The 5468-nt window shown below is 40.8% G+C and overlaps 1 pseudogene; it reads left to right on the top strand.

Moving 5' to 3' along the window:
• The first annotated feature begins 1505 nt into the window (after nt 1-1505).
• LOC126424959 (5S ribosomal RNA) lies at nt 1506-1623 on the top strand (annotated as a pseudogene).
• Nucleotides 1624-5468: the final 3845 nt, after the last annotated feature.

Below are 5468 nucleotides of genomic sequence, written 5' to 3'. Positions count from 1 at the left end.
TCAAAAATGAAATCACTGTTGTTTACATATGTAAATTAGAGATGACCAGAGCTATTCTTTGCAGAGATTGGATCAGAGCCACATACTTACTGGCATGAATTAACTCGTTTCCATGACTCACCACACGCCATTCACTTAGTGTTATAAATGCAAGAAATGAACCTTCCCTCTTTTTGAAAGAATATACGAAGAAGACTAACAATTTCTCATCACATACCTCATAACTTTAAGATTTCCCAAAAGTCCTACATTCCTTCCACACTAAAAATAGAAGTAACACAACAAAATTCTGAATAAGGGTTTGGAAAATTATAAAAATAGTTGATTCTTGTTACTTTTTTGTAATTTTATTGGAAACAATACGTAATATAACAACTGAAACATATTGACATTATTTTCTACTTTCTGAAATTAAAAACAATTGTCATTTACAAAATGATGTAGCAATATTGTCTAGTTTGACAATTGCTGCACGTCCCAGTCTGTGGGTTCCTTGGAGCTGATTGACAGTATCGTCGAACACCATCCAAAGTGAACAACTCCCACCTTTTATAACGATATTTGATAGGTGAGTGTTCTTTCTTTTAATTTCATCGTATTGCAGCAGATTTTCTTAAGGAAAAAGGATTGTTATTTTAAAATATAACTGCTCTTTTGGTATCATCAGCAGTTTTCGTTACTGACTTCTATATAGCATGTTGCACAATTTGGTTTACAGAATTTGCAAACCAAGGGACATATCGAAGGTTCAAAAGCATAGGCTGACTTGAATGGAATGGAGAGCAGTGTGTCAAAGGTTCAAGTTGAATTGTCAGCTGACTCAGTGAACGACTGAAGATCACTCTGAGCTGAATTAGTTAGTGAGACAAGAATGCAAAGAGCATGGTGTCTCCTGACATCCCTTGCGGCCTGATCCATGTGGAGTCAGGATCGGTGAGCGGTTACTGGGAGCCGAATTAGTGACTGTGCCAAGGGCGCAATAACTCATGAATCATCGGTGATCTGCACCATGCTGATTCGGGAGCGGTAGGGGAGCAGGGCGCTTCCGCTTTGCAGAGCATTGTCTCTCGTAGTGAAGTTTTGAATGGGCCAAAGCGGCACCTCCTTGCAATTTGTCTCTTCAAATCAAAAGCAGAAATAAAAGGCGAGGAAGTGTTTTCTGTGTTAACATAGTGTTCCAAGCGATTGACCTGTCTTAGCTTTCTATTTTTTCATGCCTGCTAAAGCTATTCAGGCCAATGAGCTGCATAAACACATTTATATAAACTCGCCCGTATAGCTGTGTGTGTTAAAGCACTGCAACCATGATGGGGTGGTGTGCCAACCCTAGATTGAATCTGGTCAGTGGATTAATGGCGAGTGTCGATATGCCAGCTAGCTTGGAAGTGGTTTCTAGGTGGTTTCCCACACCCCACCAGGTAAATATCAGGCTGGTACCCAAATTCTGCCTTAGCTGCATGATTTGCAGTCATCCCATATTTTAATGATGCCAAATCCGTTAATAAGGCAACGGCCTTGCCGCAGTGGCTACACCGGTTCCCGTGAGATCATCGCAGTTAAGCGCTGTCGGGCGTGTTTAGCACTTGGATGGGTGACTATCCAGGCCACCATGCGCTGTTGCCATTTTTCGAGGTGCACTCAGCCTCGTGATGCCAAATGAGGAGCTACTCGACGGAACAGTAGCGGCTTCGGTCAAGAATACCACCATAACAACCGGGAGAAGGGTGTGCTGACCCCACGCCCCTCATATCCGCATTACACGCTGTATGTACTGTAGCATATTTTTTGCAGAATAAGCCATGTCAAGATGAGTAATTCATCATCTATGGTGGGATGCTACTGCAGCAGTATGGTCTGGAATCATCGTTCTGCACACTGACGTAACTGAAGAGGATTTTCGGACCTGAAGAGGTAAGGCTCCATTCTTCTGAGTCATTGATTGCTCACTCCATGAAAGGAATCAGTTCAGGAGTGGATCGCCCATCTGTAGTGTAAAGTACGAATGGCTAGTTGATCACAAAATCAAAGTCCGAAATTAAAAAATGAGGTCACTGAGGATGCAGCATTTTTAGATTAGTAACGGGGGTGGAAAGCAATCGACCGTCTCCTTTCAAAGGAACGATTTCAACATATATCGTAAGCAATTTAGGTAAATCAAGAAAAACCTAAATGTTGATGGCATAATAAGTATTTGAACTGCAACCCTACAGAATGCGAGCTCAGTGTGCCCACTTCACTTGGATGCAAATGATTCTGGGTGTAGAAACGAAATTTCGAGCGAGCAATTTGCTGTTTACGTAGCACCTGCATCTTTTTTATGATTCAAGGTATTGAAGTAACTATGGTTTTTGAGAGCATCCAGAACATCACGTGGAGGGTAAATCACTGATGCAGCGTTTGTAAATGTTTTCAGTGAAATGCAAGTGAAAACAGCTGGGTGATTTTCCAGACACAAGTGCCAAGGCAGGCGTCTAGAGATCATCTCTCCTCTGTTGAAGGCGTAAACGTCGATAAACAGGGGTCGGTCCGATGGTGGAAATGGTGTCAGACCCCTGCACTTGTGACACTCAGGACTGGGCGAAATTCAGAAAGGACAGAAACTCTGTCCTCTGTTGTTAGCTAGAATCTACACAAGGTTTATGTCAAGTTACGAAGGCATTGCAAAACGCGTAACAGAAAAGGACTTTATGGAGTTCTGCCTTGGATCATGTATTTAAAAAGTTATCTAACATTTTTGGAACCCATTTAGCGCAAGCCTTGACTACCACTGTATCACTGAAATTTTTCGTTCCATGAGGTTTCGAATGCCGTTAACCACTTAAAAAAGTATAATTGCTTAAGTGTGCAAATAGATAAAAGAAATATAATTGTTACAAACACATCAAATTACTTCCACTCCATTTATTAATATCTGTTGCAAATTTTCTTTCGTTCGCCAGGACCATGTTGGAAATATTTTTGGAGTGCCTAAATTAAGTGGTTCATCTTGTATATACACGTATATCAATCCTCGAATTGACGGCGAACGCTAAGACTACTGCTTTTCAGTTAGTTAGTGTCCTCGGAAAAACTGAGATCCTGCGGAATATTTAGCAATGCTATTTTTTTTTTACTTCTTTTATTTCTAATTTTCTTTTTCGACTATTCTCATACGTCTGTAGCTTAAATTTCTGTGGGTCACGGTTTATATTTGCCAACGGTTCACTATTCTTCTGCAGTACATCGGTGCACTTATAGTGTATAAGCAAATCACATTAAAATAGAGAGCCTACAGAGGTATTTAATTTGTGCATAGCCTTGTTTAATAGCAACACAGGCTTGAGATGACATTAATTCCTTACTTATACCGACAGGATAAGTCTACACATTATCCGAGGAACATTCGATGTTGAGACTGTGAGTGGCAGTCGTGGAGGTGGAAAAAATATCCATATTTGGTCGGCTACGAGAATAGATGCTTGTCTAAAATCATCATCCTGTGAGGCCATATGACGTATATACATATGCTGAAAGAAGAAATTGCTCACGGCGGCTTCACTGGCAATTTTCTAGAGAAATAGGGTGCATGTCGGCGCATGTGCTTTCTCCTCTCTCTCTTTCCTTCTTTCAGTATAATATGTCAAAGAAGACGAACGGTCTCGACAAGGACCTTCCTCAAAGTGTCACTGCGGAAATTTGTTTCGTTATTGCACATGCGTCTGATTTTAGCTTGACGCACAACATAGAGAACGAGCAAAGAAAAGGGTAAAAAACATTCTATATATCTTTTGCAGTTTACAGCAAATAAACATAACAGATCGAGAGAAATAGCACTGTCGTTGTGACAAGGATGATATAATTCCACATATTTTCATGCACGTTTTCTTTTGCTTTCCGTTATTACTTGTGTCTAATGGTCCTATGCTACCAGAAAGTAGGCCACAGTCACCTCCCTCATACACCCTGTCGTAAACGAGCTAGTGTTGGCTTCCAAAGACCTCGGTTCTGACGTTCCGTCCATCAGTCGTTTTTCCTTTGCTCACTTCGTTCGATGCAGAGTGATGAGAAAAAAAATCAAGGCAAATAGTTGTATAGTGCATTTACGCTGAGCACGAGATGCAGGTGTTGTGAAAATATATCCACTATGTTGCGGTCACGGCAGCAGATGCTTCACATCGTCCCTGTCTTTTTCGTGACTTCGCTGTCAGAGAATGTGAAGCTATGTGGTCGAAGTTTGGGAAACAGGAACGGCTGTAATTGCACACAAGCAAATTATCATGATTTTGCGAGGTGAAGCCTCATTACCTGTGACGTACGTGCTGTTCTGATCGTGTCCTAAAAAATTACAGTAACTTTCTCAGTGTTATCGAATGAGCTGCATTGTCCATTAGTACCAAAAATACGAAATTCGGTCTCTCTTCATCTCTAGCACCACTGCGTTAGCGGAAAATAGGACACTGCAGTTTGTTTCTCTTCATCTAATCATTTTTTGTCTTGCTCTTCCAAAAAAAATGATCGGTTTACATTTGCGCCTTCCACATTTACGATAATCATCATGTTTCGCACTCTTATCAGCTACAAGCTCTTCGATGACGTACGACAGAACAGTTTACTAAAGAGACGAGAGTTTCTTCATCCTAACTCAAGTTGCGAAGAATTGTTTGCTTTTTCCCGGGACTAGTAAATGTTAAAGAACGATACATTTGATATCTAACGTCTGGAACAAAAAATTTCACAAAATTTCACTATTCTACTGTGATAAGTGAAATTATTGACACTCTGGTTAAACATCAAAATCAGTTAAAATGCGAACATTAATACGACGGAACTCAAAAAAAAAAAAATGTTATACAGTATTATTCACCATATAGCGAAGATGCTGAGTCGCAGGTAGACACAACGAAAAAACTGTCACAAAATAAGCTTTTGGCTGACAAGGCCTTTGTCGAAAGTAGACAATAGACACATACACTCACACTCACGCAAACGTAACTCAGGCACTCATGACCACGGTCTCTGGCAGCTGAAGCCATTCCATCCTGGATTTCCCATTGTTTCTTACACTTTATTTGGTAGACAAATTGACTTCTGTTGAACGCTGCGCTACACTTCAAAATGATGCAGATACGTAGCACTGTTTTCCAAAGTAGTCCCTAGGTCGCTGTAAACAATGATCGGAACGTTCTACCACTCGTTTAATTCCTTGACGGTAGAAATCCGCTCCCTGATCGCACAGCCGTTCGAGAATCGCTGTGTGAACGTTTTCATCGTTGGAAAATTTCTTTCTTCCTACATGGAGTTTCAGATTACTGAAAAGATGAAAATCACATAGTGTAAACTGGACTTCCCAATCAGCATCATCTATGTCTGTGTGGCATTCGTCATATTGTTGACATCATTTCAACAGGCTGGATGCGGCATTGCATTTGGTCCAGATATAGCCAGAATTTCACAGTGAATCTCTGTGCAATTTAGACGTGTTACCTGCA

The sequence above is a fragment of the Schistocerca serialis genome, chromosome 1, assembly GCF_023864345.2.
Source record: "Schistocerca serialis cubense isolate TAMUIC-IGC-003099 chromosome 1, iqSchSeri2.2, whole genome shotgun sequence".
In the NCBI taxonomy this organism is placed as follows: Eukaryota; Metazoa; Arthropoda; class Insecta; order Orthoptera; family Acrididae; genus Schistocerca; species Schistocerca serialis.
This window is presented reverse-complemented; position numbering and strand designations above follow the sequence as displayed.